We start from the raw sequence: 16,668 nt of genomic DNA, 5'->3' as shown, positions 1-16,668 counted from the left end.
AAGAAAATTGGGATTAATAATAAAGGTGAGCTGCTTTGATTACATGAACTAAAGACAAAATTTAGGAATTAACCATAATTCCACACTTCAATTTTAAAAATGCAGCTAAACTAATTAATTACAATTAAACTGATATTAGCCACTTGTGGTGGGACCTACTCCATCTTCTCCTTCCTCTGAAGCGGTAGTCTCCGACCTGCTTCGCTTGAAAAAAAGTGCCACGACTCCGACGGCAACCACAAAGGCAGTCATGGAGAGTTGCACATTGCGGTTTACAATTTGACTCCTCTCTTCATCCTTTGAATGAATAGTTGCGGAAGCCTTAAGGTGACACTCACTATGAGAAAACCCAACAAAGAAATGGGGAGACTCCATGGATTTTAAATTCACATTCCTTCTTCCAACATAAGATTCAACTTGGTAGTCAATAAAACCAAGAGATCCTCTCCCAATCAAACTCAAGAACTCCACCATCTTGGATTCTTGATGAACCAAAGGAGCAGCAATGGGTTCAAGAGCAAGAGCTTGCTCTAGCTCTGTTTCCTGGTTCCTTTCTTCCAAAGCAAGGGGTTGCTGAACAGAAGGAAGAAAACCTTGGGCTCTCTCAATTACCTTGAGTAAGAGAGTTTCCATGAGCTTGTTGACAGCAACACCAACAAACCTTTCCATAGCTTGAATAACCATCCTTTCCATCTTCACTCTGTTTTTGTTTTGTGTTTGAAAGTTGGAGAAGAAGAGTTTAGTCTATTTTTGTATTCTTTTGAAAAGTGGGAGAGAATGAAAATGATAGGGGATTTCAAGTTTGTTATGTAGAAAATTGAATCGGTTCCTAATAATTTCTTGGCTGTGTAAAATGTATGAGAGGTGGGGCACGTGAATTTGGGTGTGTGAAATTGTTGTTGTGGTGCATGGAAATGATTTTTGTTGCTCACATAATAGGACAAAAGGAATAAAATCTTTGTAATCATTGCACACAAAATGTTTTATTTTTCTCCACTTTTCTTGGCTTTGTCTTTGTTTCTCTCCACTAACCATTTCCATTACACTACATGTTTTTGTTATAACACAAATAGTATAGTTTGTTCACGAATGTTTCTTTTCTAATCAATATTAAAACAATGTAGTTATAATTGACATCTCTTGTAGTTATATTTTTACTATAATATCTTTGATGAATTTTTCCATCACTATCATTGTATAAATTTGAGATAAAGAACTACCACCATAAATCCAAATAAATTCTTATATAATTTTTCTGTTTTAATGACATGTGTCATTTTATAAGATTACATTTTTATTTATGTACACATTAATATTTATTCAATAAAATATTAAATTGTGATACTTTATTATAATTATAAAATTTCTTACAATATTAATTTTTTTAATATGCAATAAAATATAAATGAAAAAATATATAATATATGAATAATAATTTTTTCATACATTAATTTTCTTCACGCTGTATAAACACATCACTAAAAACGATTCATGATTGAATTTTTTTAATATTAATTTTACATTTTGATTTCAAGTGCCAATGCATATGAAATCAATACAATTGACGTGAAGTGGTGTTAATTTTTAAAGACACCAGTTTTTATTTAGAACAAAAAAACCAAACAACATAAGCGACAGGTTATTCACGAATATTCGTGATGACTATGTTCGCGATATTTAGCATTTTTCATGTAGAAATACACGGCAAATATTTATTACATACACATATGAATAATGATAGACAAATATTTGTTAATGATTAATATAAAAAAAAAGAATAAATATCTAACATAGACAAATATTAAAAATAAGAGACACATATTTATTATTAAAAAAAATTGAGATAAATATTTACAAGAATCTTTATTAGAAATAAGAGATACATACTTATTATTAAAAAAATTTAAGATAAATATTTACAAGAATTAATCCTAATAGTTTGATGCATGTTTTCAAAATAAAATTGTGTTGACAAAATCAATTTTCTTTGACATAGAACTAAACAATTTTCGCATCTTCGATGGAAGTATCATAATTTTAAAAATGTTGGTGGAACTAATACTTCCAAATTCATGATGGCAGAGCATTTTTCAATGGCCTTCAAACATTGTTACACAAGTTTGTTTACATGATAATTTCCTTTGACTGTGTTGTCATCTTATTGAACAGATTTGGCATTTCAAAGTCACAAATATGCACGGTTGGGGAAAGATTAGACACTGACATATTATTTGGACAAATGGTGGGCTGCAAAACTCTTCTTGTCCTCTTGGAGTCACCACAACGGCAATGCTTCAGAGTCCAAACAAAGCCATACATCCAGACTTCTATACCAACAAAATTTCAGATTTTCTTTCCCTACGAGCTGCAGCTGTATGTTGACTATTACAATGGAGTAATCAATAGTTAATTACTTGAACACAAGATATTTTATTACAGTTTATTAATAATGGTGAACAAACTCCTGTTCTATCCCCAAATTAATAGGAAAAGTAAAAAGTGTAAATGTTTGGATGATATACAATATAATAGTTTGCAGTTTGCTGTTGGAAGCATGTAGTCAATAAGCATTGGCCATTTAAAACTTATCGTTACATATTTTCGTTTATGGTGTTTCTATGGAATTGAATTTTGGATTATGGATTTTTGGTGTTTCTATGGAATTGAATTTCAAATTACAGAATGGTAAAAAAACATAGGAGGGTGTGCGCCTGTTCAATTCTATCAAAGAACATCTATATTGAGCATGTATTCAAAAAGAAATTAAACAGAATTGTCAAATTAGTTATGAATGCTCGTTACCAATAGCAACAAACCAAGTACAATACCATTTTGAAATGCAACATGTAATTTCACAAGTTATAACTCGTCCTTCCATTTCATATTACTGTGTTTTTAATATAACAGTATTTGAAACTATATTATTATAAAATTAAGACAAATAAAAAATAAGTAATAAATAAATTATACTTTTAATGTTACTTTTGGAATAATAAATGAGTTAAAAAATGCGTTAAAAAGACAGTAAATAACAATTAATGAGTTAATAAGAAAATTGGGATTAATAATAAAGGTGAGCTGCTTTGATTACATGAACTAAAGACAAAATTTAGGAATTAACCATAATTCCACACTTCAATTTTAAAAATGCAGCTAAACTAATTAATTACAATTAAACTGATATTAGCCACTTGTGGTGGGACCTACTCCATCTTCTCCTTCCTCTGAAGCGGTAGTCTCCGACCTGCTTCGCTTGAAAAAAAGTGCCACGACTCCGACGGCAACCACAAAGGCAGTCATGGAGAGTTGCACATTGCGGTTTACAATTTGACTCCTCTCTTCATCCTTTGAATGAATAGTTGCGGAAGCCTTAAGGTGACACTCACTATGAGAAAACCCAACAAAGAAATGGGGAGACTCCATGGATTTTAAATTCACATTCCTTCTTCCAACATAAGATTCAACTTGGTAGTCAATAAAACCAAGAGATCCTCTCCCAATCAAACTCAAGAACTCCACCATCTTGGATTCTTGATGAACCAAAGGAGCAGCAATGGGTTCAAGAGCAAGAGCTTGCTCTAGCTCTGTTTCCTGGTTCCTTTCTTCCAAAGCAAGGGGTTGCTGAACAGAAGGAAGAAAACCTTGGGCTCTCTCAATTACCTTGAGTAAGAGAGTTTCCATGAGCTTGTTGACAGCAACACCAACAAACCTTTCCATAGCTTGAATAACCATCCTTTCCATCTTCACTCTGTTTTTGTTTTGTGTTTGAAAGTTGGAGAAGAAGAGTTTAGTCTATTTTTGTATTCTTTTGAAAAGTGGGAGAGAATGAAAATGATAGGGGATTTCAAGTTTGTTATGTAGAAAATTGAATCGGTTCCTAATAATTTCTTGGCTGTGTAAAATGTATGAGAGGTGGGGCACGTGAATTTGGGTGTGTGAAATTGTTGTTGTGGTGCATGGAAATGATTTTTGTTGCTCACATAATAGGACAAAAGGAATAAAATCTTTGTAATCATTGCACACAAAATGTTTTATTTTTCTCCACTTTTCTTGGCTTTGTCTTTGTTTCTCTCCACTAACCATTTCCATTACACTACATGTTTTTGTTATAACACAAATAGTATAGTTTGTTCACGAATGTTTCTTTTCTAATCAATATTAAAACAATGTAGTTATAATTGACATCTCTTGTAGTTATATTTTTACTATAATATCTTTGATGAATTTTTCCATCACTATCATTGTATAAATTTGAGATAAAGAACTACCACCATAAATCCAAATAAATTCTTATATAATTTTTCTGTTTTAATGACATGTGTCATTTTATAAGATTACATTTTTATTTATGTACACATTAATATTTATTCAATAAAATATTAAATTGTGATACTTTATTATAATTATAAAATTTCTTACAATATTAATTTTCTTTAATATGCAATAAAATATAAATGAAAAAATATATAATATATGAATAATAATTTTTTCATACATTAATTTTCTTCATGCTGTATAAACACATCACTAAAAACGATTCATGATTGAATTTTTTTAATATTAATTTTACATTTTGATTTCAAGTGCCAATGCATATGAAATCAATACAATTGACGTGAAGTGGTGTTAATTTTTAAAGACACCAGTTTTTATTTAGAACAAAAAAACCAAACAACATAAGCGACAGGTTATTCACGAATATTCGTGATGACTATGTTCGTGATATTTAGCATTTTTCATGTAGAAATACACGGCAAATATTTATTACATACACATATGAATAATGATAGAGAAATATTTGTCAATGATTAATATAAAAAAAAAAGAATAAATATCTAACATAGACAAATATTAAAAATAAGAGACACATATTTATTATTAAAAAAAATTGAGATAAATATTTACAAGAATCTATATTAGAAATAAGAGATACATATTTATTATTAAAAAAAATTAAGATAAATATTTACAAGAATTAATCCTAATAGTTTGATGCATGTTTTCAAAATAAAATTGTGTTGACAAAATCAATTTTCTTAGACATAGAACTAAACAATCTTCGCATCTTCGATGGAAGTATCATAATTCTAAACAACCTATTTAATCGTTTTTATCTCTTAATTTTTATAGTGCTAAAATCATGTGTATACACGACAGTTGTGATATAGCTTTTTAAGAAGCAATTTGTTTGGACACTAAGTTATAAGTTTGTAATTGTAATACCTTGAGAAAATCGGATTGTGGTTGTTCTTGAGAAGACTTAAACGGTTGTTTAAGTGTTTATAATCTAAGTTTGATTAGTGGATTAAGACCTCATAAGAGAGAGGCGAAATCACCTTAACAGGGTGGACTGGAGTAGTTTGAATTCAAACAAACCAGGATAACCAAGCGTGTCCTTTATTTTTATTTGTTGAAAAAACTCAATCCAACCCCCCTTATTGTGTTTTTCGGTTCTTCCATTGGCATCAGAGCGTCTGTTCTGGGGCATACACTTAACCGTGTCAGAAAAAGATCCTTAAAGAAAAACATTATGACAGAACCAGTTAAAAACAACATTATGATGATAGAGACAAAATCAGCGGAAGACCACCAATGTTCTATGGAGAAAACTTTGATTACTGGAAAGACAGAATTGAGAGTTTCTTTCTAGCTCATGAGGCTGATCTCTGGGCTATGGTAACAGATGGTTACAAACATCCGGTAAATGAAAGTGGTCGGAAGATTGAAAGAAAAAGCATGAGTGATCAACAAAAGAAAGAGTTCAAAAATCATCACAAGGCCAAAACTATACTTCTAAGTGTTATTTCATACAGAGAGTAAGAGAAGATCACAAATAGAGATTCAGCCAAAAACATTTTTGATTCTCTGAGAATGACGCATGAAGGCAACACTCAAGTCAAATAGACCAAAGCCCTTGCACTCATTCAGAAGTACAGAGCTTTCAAAATGGAAGAAAATGAAACAGTTGAGATTACGTTCTCAAGGTTTCAAATTCTTGTTACTGGATTGAAAGTTCTGGATAAAGGATACTCAACAACTGATCATGTAAAGAAAATCATCACAAGCTTACAAAAGAAATGGAGACCCATGGTCACACCTTTGAAGCTTGCCAAGAATATGAATGCAATATCTCTTGAAGAATGTATCAGCTCCTTGAGGAGTCACGAGATAGAACTTGAAGAAGATGAACCCCAAAAGAAAGGTAAGTCTCTTTCTTTCAATTCTAAAAATAAGTTTAAAACTAACGCGTTTCAGGCAGAAGAAGAAAGCTCTGGAGGTTCTTCATCAGAAGAAGATGAACTATCTCTTCTTTCCAGAAGGGTCCAACAACTCTGGAAGCACAGACAAAAGAAGTTCAGAAACCCTAGAAGATCAGAAGATCACTCTGGATCATCTTCTAGACATAGAAAGTCTAGAAGCAAGGAAATTGTATGTTACGAATGCAAGGAACCTGGTCACTATAAAAGTGACTGTCCCAAACTTTAGAAAGAGAAACCAAAGAAGAGTTTCAAAAAAAAGAAGAAAAGTCTTATGACTACATGGGACGGCTCAGAATCTTCTGAAGTAGAATCTGAATTAGAAGATGAATGTGCCAACATTGCCTTGATGGCCAGCATATCAAGTGATGCCAGTTCATCTGAATCAAAATCAAACTCAGAAGAAGTATTCTCTAACTTTTCTAGATCTCAACTAGAAGATAGCTTATCAGAAATTCTTGAAATATCATAAACTTCGAATCAAATACAAGAACCTGACACATGGTCTGGTATCTGATTTTAAGGAATCTAGAAAACTAAAAGCAGAAAATTATGAGTTAAAAGAAAATCTTTTCAAATTAAAAAGTGAAAACTCAGCTATCAAAAACGAGTTACAACAAACTCAAAATATTTGGTATTTAATACATAAATAATATTTTATCTATGAATTTTAAAATTATATATATTATTTTTAAAATTGTAAATAGTTATAATTTAAACCTAAATTTTTAAATACTTATTTTTAAATAAATTCTAAATTTATATATGTAATTTAAATACATATTTTTTTTTAGGTTTTCCTATTATTTGTTGGAGTACTTTTAAACTTGAAATTTTAAATAGGTTTTGTTTGATGACAGCCTTATATTAAGTAGATTCGAAAATTATGATTGGATTAAGGAGAATAATAAATTACCTTAATAGTTTTCTTTAAATAAATATTTTATAAATTAATTAATATTTTTGATAAAAAATTCGTTTTATTATTATTCAATTGTGTACTAAAATAAAAAATTCAAGAGTAACAAAAATCATTATTCATTAATTATTGCATGTGATCATGTTTTTTAAATTAATATATCAGTATGAATTTTATAAATGTCTTAAACTAGATATATTTTGTTCGGTGAAAGTAGCGGCTCATGAGATATAGCTTATAATCAGTAATTTATAGATGATAAGTTAATTGAAATATTTTTATAAAATTAATAGTTGATAAATTAAAATAAATATAATTGTTTTATTTTAAAAAAATTATAAATTACTAAAATACTATAAATTAGTAAAATAAATTATAAATTTATCATAAAAATACCGTTAACAAACATGTTTTTTTATTGTCATATCAACATGCTGTAAAGATAAGCCAAAAAAAAATATCTTGCCACATAAAACTTAAACTAAAAATTTATGTCTCAAAATATTATAAAAAACTAAACTTATTTTTGCTTCAGATCTGAATATCTAATCTTAACATAAATTAATATAATAAGGTTAATACTAATCTGTGTCCAAAAAGACACAAATTAATGACCTATTTATAAAAATATTCTAACACATAATTTATAATTGTAGCATTTTAACTCGGATGCACTAAGGACAGGACACACGTTAACGAGACCCATATAATAAAGGTAAAGCCCAAAGTAACATTAAACCAAAAAATTGAAAAGCATCGGCATTGGAACTTTTACGTGGCTTTGTCCTAAAATCAATTGATCTTCTTAGGTCAATAGTTGCTTTTCTTGCTTCTACTTCCTTAGGATACAAGACTTATATTGCGTCCCAAAGAACTATGTTCGATTTAAAATGTTCTCCATTGCTCAAAAATAAAAAGAAATCAATACTAACAATTTTATAATGGAATTCTATTTCATCTTCTTTAATATTTTAAAATTAATTACTTAATAAATACCTTATAGATTTTCTGCATAAAGGACACCTTATCTGCTGAGACATATTTATAGAAGATCGCAAACATGTTTTGCAAAAGCTAAAAAATTGTAAACAAGTTTAACTAAGTATGAATATTTCTATAAAATTAGAATTGGTATGATATTTGTTTACTACTCACCTGTGACCACAAGAAATAGTACATGGCTAATAAAATATATTGAGAATATGACTTGGGTAACCAAATATGACTTGGGTAAAGAAGAACTCATTACAAGAAATTCAATTTTCAATAACTATATTGAGAATATGACTTGGGTAACCAAATATTGATCCCTTTATATAAATGTGTCATGGCAAAGTTGTATTTCAACATAGTAGTGCAAAATAATAATTAAAATATTAATTTTCTATTTTTATTATTTCCTAAAAGTAGTAATCTCCTATTTGTATATGTAATGAAGGATAATAATCAACTACCTAACTAAGAAACTTACATGCCACTAAACACCCTAAATTGCCCTTCTACCAAAATTTAATTACACTTACAAATGCCCTTAATTATAATTTGCTAAATCAAAATTTTATTCCAACCAATCAACTATTCCCATACTTCCAAATGGCACTCACTTTTTTCAAATTTTCCTTAATACACACCATTATCCGGGTTAACCTATTGTCCGGTTAATCACCTTTTCCATTTCCTCAACTTTTCACTACTATCCCTATTATTTCAAATTTCATGTCTCTCTTTTCATCTTCACCTTCTTCTCTCGTCGTCTCTCTCTCTCTCTTTATCTTCACCTCCCCCAACCCTAACAGCCACCACAGTTCCTTTTCAGTTTCAAAGAAAAAGAGAAAAAGTTATGGAAAAAGCTGTAAAAAATGAAGAGGAAGAAAGTGTAATCAGTTTTAGATCCTCTTTTACAAGAGTTAGATCGGTAATATTGGTTGGAGAAATTGAAAAAAAAACAAACTCTACATAGATCTTGCAGTAGTTAGGTGAGTAATCTCAAGTTCTCTCAACATCTTTTGATTTTATTTTATTATTAGAAATGTAGATCTATTTTAAAGATTACTAATTTTGACACTATTTCTGTGTGACATTTGTTTCTGATTCATATACTAGGTTTCATGGCTTTTGTCATCTCATCTTGTGCATTTTTCCGTCTCTATGAGGTTCGTATCCTGTTTTTGGAAAAATAATATTTTGTTTCAGCTTCCTTTGTGTTTTAAGTATTTCAAATGGATTGTTTTGAAATGTATACTGTTTTTTATGTGTTGTATAGTGTTGAAATGAATACCTTCTTTTGAATGAGCTGTTTTGAAATGGAATTGTACAAAAATAATTTGCTTTATATTATTTTAAAATGGATTGGTGTTCATCTTTGTTGAGTATTTTATAGTGTTAACAACTTCTATTTTATTATTAAGTGTTTGAAATGTATTTGTTTTTTCTATGCTTTTTCATCCTCTTAATTGATTTTTCATTCTGTTCTTTATATTTTTTCAAATATATTTGTTAAGTGTTGTTTTATTCTATATGTATTTTACCTTTTGATATCAGGATCTATTTTAGCTTAACATTGAAAATCAGCCTGGAGCTTTTGATATCTTTTGGGGATTATTTTCCTTGTGGCTGCATCAAAATTTTTCCACAAAGAACATTTGCATATATCATACAACTAAATCAACATCAAGGTGAAATAGCAGTAAAATATTCACTTGACTTTTTGGGACGATGCTTGGGAGTTGGAATAAGTCATGATCTACTTGTAGAATTGACAACAAAAATAAGCAGGCTAGAATAAAACTTGATCCAGATATAGATGCTTTCATGAAAGCCACTGCAGTGAGAGGTCAGGAAACAAGTCTCATCACAAATAACGCTTTTAAGATTTGGTGCCTTTATTTCTTTTATACTTTTATACTTTTATAATTTTCTTCTTTTTGATTCATGGTTTTATACTTTTCAAAAGAGTGAGCTTGATATCATTGACGGTGTGGGTGTTGAAACATGACATGTAATACGAACCAGCATTGATGGACGAAATGGTCAATCTAAGCAGGTCAGGAATTTTCTTGGGTCATTTGGTATTGGCAAACTCTTGAGGTTATTGTATTGTATTGAATCATATTTGAATTATTAAGAACTAAGAAATTCGGTGACAATTTTCGTTTTTGAAGCTAACAAAATATTAGTTATATCATGGAACTTGTAGTTTGGACTGGCTCTTTTGCCATCAAGAAGGTTCTCAAGAATCATATTGCGAGGAAATATTGCAGGATTAACCAGGTAATGCCTTTAATATACGTGAAACTTTATACGTACCATATATTAAGCCATGACTCTAATGATATTTGATAATCTGTTGCTTTTTCGGTCAGTGATTTGAATGTCGTGAGTTTGTTAGTATTCTCGAGTTTAATTTTTAGACAGCATTATATATTTATTAGATCTAAAAGTGTTTGTATATGCAGGGTGATCAAATGAAAAACAGGGTGATCATATGAAAAATATTGGTGTGGTGGATGTTGAGTATATAGTTCATCTTGGCCTGCCCCCTCTTGGGGGGTTTCTCTAACTGCCATTGTTGGGCTTCTCAAGGAGTCAGGTTTTCTTTTGCAGCAGAAAGAGGACTTTTTAAACGACTTGAGTTTTCCGAATTGTGATTGCCTCCAGAATTCATTAGTGGCTTTAACGGTGTCCGCTTCTCTCTCTTTTTCCTTAACCCTGCGGTATCATGACACTCAAGAGGCTTTCTCTCTAACTGCCATTGTTAGGCTTCTATTGGAGTCAGGTTCTCTTTATTTAATGAGGCACTTGTACTTCTTTCAGCGGAATGGAAATTAGGACTAAAACTATAGCCTTCAAAAAATTCTTTGCATCTGTGACTTGCAACTTGTACTATCTTCTAGGTTTTCCTTATTTGAAGTGAACTTTTCCTCTTCATCCAAGACAGAGAAAAGATCTCTTCGAATTGGTTTATTTATGACACTGATATCCCTCAAATTACTCATTAAAAATTTAGTGTCCTCATTAGGTGTGTTCAACAATCTGTTATTCCTGGTTTGATTCTAAGATGAACTCATAGCCTTATCACAAGCAAAGGTTGAACTTCTCTCGGCTAATTAGTCTTCTACACAGCTGGTGGAACCACGGGTTTGAACAGGTCGAGTCTCCTATTCTTCAGGTCGACTTTTCACCTCGAATCTTAATTTTCTGTTGTTTGTTTTGCTGTTAATGCTCTTGGAATAAAAGGAAATGATTTTAGTTTTGTCAAAGCAACAAGAAAAGTGAAAGATATACACAAGGCTCTTATCGTCTTCAATCTCTCACTCATCCATTGACAACTACACATAACAATTCTTGTTAATCATGGTGAGGAGCGTGTGTTGATAACGTTCGACGGTAGATTCAGTTCTTGTTCGAGTTAAGAGATTGTGGGTTTTTCTTGAATAAAACCTTAGGGTTTTGTCCTCCAAGATCAAGTGTGATTTGGGGGTTTTTGAAGATCGCTTTGCTTCACAAGTATCCGACTGTGCTTAAGGGTTTGAGGGATTTGTAATTCGCTCAACAAGCTAGCAGCAATTGGAGATTAGAGAATGAAGGATCGGGGTTGAGATTCATCAGGATCGTCGACAATCACTTGGTTCTACTTGAATCAAGGGAAGAGAAGTGTTTAGATTCAATTTTACTGCACTATTGTATTTGGTAATCAGTAAACTCTTCTCTTGTTAAGACAATTTGCATTTAATACATACTATCCTAATTCCATTTGGAGTTAGAGGCAGACGTACCCTACGCGAGGACGACAAGGGGAACTGCTTAAACAAATACCGCGTTCTTTCTTGTTTTTCGCTTTATCTTTTCATATTTGTTTGTGGTAAAATCCGTATTTGATCAAAAGTTGAAACTTGGTGAAAAGCGCTCACCAAGTGTTTGATAAAATTCCAAACTCAACTATTGCTCAATTACGTTAAAAAGTTGATTGTGAGTAATTACATATTGTGTGTAGACTAACAAATTGGTAATCACGTTGAAGTACGAAAGTTCGTTTCATTATTTTCATCTAGTTTTTTTCACACATATCCGGCATCCAATAGCTTGATCGTTCTAGACGATTTGTTTGTTTCTGGGGCATCACGTTTTTAAACACTAATATTTCGTAAAATTTGAAAACAGTGGTCTATTCACCCCCTCTAGACCAACCTTATCGTCTAACACGTTCATGAAATACCGATTTGTGGGCAATTTGAGTGGCACTTTTGTTATCACAATACATAGGAGTTGGCTCAGAAAGAATGACACCCATATCAGAAAGTAACCAACGCAGCCAAACTATTTCAATAGTGGTGGATACCATAGCACGATACTCAGCTTTTGTAAAAGAACGAGAGACAATATCTTGTTTCTTACTCTTTCAAGAAATAAGAGAGTCTCCAAGAAAGACACAAAACCCTATGGTTGACTTACGATTTGTGGGTTCGCCAGCCCAATCAGCATCAGAATAAGCACGTAATTCCAATGAGGATGATGAGGGGAAAAGAAGGCTATGAAATTGGGTTCCCCGAAGATAACGACATATGCGAAGAACAGCTGCCCAATGCACTATAGTAGGAGAAACAACAAATTAACTGACAACATGAACAACATGAGCAATATCTGGTCTAGTAATAGTAAGGTACACCAAACTGCCAACCAAAGTACGATATAATGTGGGATCTGGTAGAGAAACACCATCAGATGGAGCATATTTCACATTCAACTCAAGAGGACTGTCTGCTACTCTAGTATCAGAAAGGAGAGCTTGTTCAAGAATGTTAGAAATATACTTAGATTGAGAGAGAAGATAGCCTCTAGGAGAGTGGGCAACTTCAATGCCCAAGAAGTAGCGAAGAGTGCCCAAATCTTTCGTCTCAAACTGTTTGGCTAATTGTAGCTTCAAATCATTAACTCCATCCATATCATCACCTGCGATAATCATATCATCAACATATAATGAGAGTAGAATATGACCATGATAAGTGGTCTTGACAAACAAAGCAGAATCATGATCACTTGAGCTAAAGCCAATAGATCTAATCACTGTGGTAAACTTCTCAAACCAAGCTCGTGGAGCTTGTTTCAAACCATATAATGTGCCTTCTTCAACTTACACACTTCCCCTTGATTACGAGAAACACCTTGTGGGGGTATCATATAAACTTCCTCTTGAAGGTCACCATTTAGAAATGCATTTTTAACATCCGTTTGAGAAATATGCCATTGACGAACATATGCAACTGCAATAAGAGTGCGAATAGTAGTCATCTTAGCAACAGGAGCAAAAGTTTCTTCATAATCCTACCATATTGTTGAGAGAATCCCTTAGCATTAAGACGTGCTTTGTAGCGCTCAACTGATCCATCAGACTTAGTTTTGATCTTGTATATCCAACGAGACCCAATAACACGTTCTCCAGGAGAAAGAGGTACTAATTCCCAAGTATCTGTTTTATGCAAAGCAGAAAGTTCTTCTGTCATAGCCTGCTGCCATAAAGGGTCAAGAATAGCCTTTTATAGGAAGAGGGCTCATACAAAGTGTGGATAGAGGTTAGAAAAGAAGAAAAAGAAGAAGAGTAAATGGAATAGATAAAATTAGGAAATTGAGTAGACTTACGGTCATGAGAGGGATAACGCGAAGGTGGAGGATCAATAGTCGTAGGAGGTTCTTGGGTAGCCGTTGGGGACAAGAGGGCTGTCAGTATCAGGAGTATCAATAGTATCAGTCCTGCAATTCTCAAAACTAAAATCACTAGAAATATTATCATTATTACCAAAAGGATCAATATGAGTGAGTTTTGAACTGTTAGTAATATAAGAATCAGAAGAAAGAGAGTAAAAAGGAATGTGTTCAAGGAAAACAACATGCCGAGAAACATACAATTTCCTTGCACCGGGATCATAACAACGATAACCCTTTTGACCATCCCCATAACCAAGAAAAACACGTATAGCAGAACGAGAAGACAACTTACTACGTTCTACTTGTGGGCGAAGAATAAAACAAGTAGAACCAAACACTTTCAAAGATGAATAATCAAGGATAGAGTTATACAATTTTTCAAAAGGAGACAAACTTGACGTGACAGACGATGGGATTCTATTAATAACATGAACAGGAGTAAGAACTGCTTCACCCCAAAATTCACTAGGAACCAAAGCAAAAAACTAAAGGGAGCGAGCAGTCTCAATAATGTGATGGTGTTTCCTTTCAGCAACTCCATTCTGTTGAGGTGTATCAGTACAAGATGCTTGATGAATTGTACCATCAAAATCAAGTAATTCAGAAAATTTATTAGAGGTATATTCACCACCTAAATCACAACAGAAGTACTTTATAAACATTATGTTGAGTCTTAACCATAGCACGAAACATACAATAAATGTCAAAAATTTATAAACAATTTTTCATAAGATACACGCAGCAATAACGAGTATAGTCATCAATAAATGAAACATAATATCTAGATCCACCCTTTGAAAGAAGCGGTGATGGACCCCATACATCAGAGTGAACTAAGTCAAACGGTGCATGTGAAATAGAAACACTTTTACTAAATGGTAAAGCTGAAAAGTTAGCAAGTTTACAACCACAAAAATCAGAAATATCACTGGTTTGTAACTTTCCTAAAGCTCCAGTAGAAGTCAAATACTTTAATCTAGAAGCAGAGACATGTCCAAGATGGTAATGCCATAAATAAAAACTAGAAGACGAAGAATTCAAACAAAAATAGGATAATAAATCACTTGTGGAAGTAGAGGTTGAAGCTGCAGTATCTAGGACTCTCAACTCCTCCAAAACATAAAGTCCCCCTTGTCTACGGCCTGTCCCAATCAACCTCTCGGAATGAGGATCCTGCATATAGCAAGAAGTGGAAGAAAACATAACTGAGTAACCTGAATCACACAATTGACTAACAAAAGCAAGACTCAAAGTGAGGTCAGGAATATAATAAACATTAGATAATGAAAATTTTGGTGAGGAGACAGAACCAATGCCTCCTAATGGCATATGAGTACCATCAGCAGTCATAATTGACATATATGTTGCAGTATTCAAAGACACAAATGATTTAGCATCATATGAAATATGGTGTGATGCTCCAGAGTCTAGAATCCAGATGGAAGGAGATATACATGGAAAACAAGAGTTCAAACCTTGAGTAGATGAGGCAGACATGGCACGTGACTAAGTGGCAAAAAGCTTTTGAAGCTGCTCTGCAATATCAGATATTTGAGAAGTATCCTCAAATGGATATGCATGATCAGAACCAGAGCCAATGGTAGCAGGAGTAGCAGCAACAACATTGGATGATGGACTCTTGAAGTTTTTCTTATTTTCTTTCAACAATCTGGGACATTGTGCTTTCCAATGACCTTTCTCCTTACAAAAAGCACATTCATCAATACCAAGTCCAACTCTACCTTGGGGTTTTCCTTTATGAAATAGAGCAGCAAAAATAGATGGAGGGATGGAGTGAACTCCTTTATCTGAAATCAAATTTGAGTGGGACTTTAGTCTAATTTCTTCTGCCAACAATTCATTAAAAACTGAATCAACACTCGGAAGAGGACTACGATGCAGAATACTCCCACGAAGTCCCTAAAAATCATCCCTAAGCGCCATCAAAAATTGAACCAAACATTGCTCTTCTCTTTGATCAGTGTATGCTTTGACAACTTTCAAGTCATCCGATTCCATAAGAGCCAACTGATCCCACAAATTACTCATCGCTGAATAGAATTCCTGAATGGTCATATTATTCTGTTTCAGAGCTCTAATATCACTCTCCAACTGATACCGTTTTGCAAAATTAGATTGAGCATACAAACGTTTCAAATGGTTCCAAACCTCCTTAGTGGTATCATATTTTGCTAATTGCACACCTATTGACCGAGAAACCGAATTATTGATCCAAGTAAGTGTCATACCCCAAATTTTTCATACCCTATTTATCTGGCTTAAAATTCATAAACATACTTCATTTAGGTCATTCACCCAGCACATGCATTCATATCATTGGTACTGTTCAAAAGATGGCAAGAGAGAGGTTTCTATTGAATAGAATTCCTGATCAAGAGAAGAGAATCTGAGGTGTAGTTATATGGCATCATCCCTATTTTGAAGGCCTTCTGGAATTAGGGTTTCCTTATCTTCAGTTCAAGGCATTGATTGGAATGTACAAGTTTGAGACTCGACTAGTCCCCCGGGATTAGGGCTTTTGACCAAAGTCAACCACAGTTGACTTTTTGGTCAACACTTTAATCAGGAGCTGATTTTATAATGGGAGATTGCATGAGATGTATGTGGAAGTATTCAATTGATTGCCATTGGTTAGCAGATTGATTAATAAAAAAATCATCAGGGACTGAAAAAGTCAAACAGTTGACTTTTGGATATTTTGGTCAAAATCAGGCCAATTATTCAAATGTTGACTTTTGGTGGAAAATTGACCAAGGAAAGTCAAAGGAA

General features: G+C 32.6%; 1 long non-coding RNA gene across 1 annotated transcript; it reads left to right on the top strand.

Annotated features, from left to right (window-relative positions):
- Positions 1-8,900: 8,900 nt before the first annotated feature.
- On the top strand, positions 8,901-10,387 carry LOC131599431 (uncharacterized). The gene is made up of 4 exons (XR_009282764.1): positions 8,901-9,152; positions 9,280-9,329; positions 9,718-10,009; positions 10,130-10,387. It is a non-coding gene; the product is annotated as an uncharacterized LOC131599431 (long non-coding RNA).
- Positions 10,388-16,668: the final 6,281 nt, after the last annotated feature.

The sequence above is a fragment of the Vicia villosa genome, linkage group LG4 (genome assembly GCF_029867415.1).
Source record: "Vicia villosa cultivar HV-30 ecotype Madison, WI linkage group LG4, Vvil1.0, whole genome shotgun sequence".
Taxonomy (NCBI): Eukaryota; Viridiplantae; Streptophyta; class Magnoliopsida; order Fabales; family Fabaceae; genus Vicia; species Vicia villosa.
The sequence above is the reverse complement of the archived record's forward strand: the minus strand, read 5'-3'. Positions and strand labels throughout refer to the sequence as shown.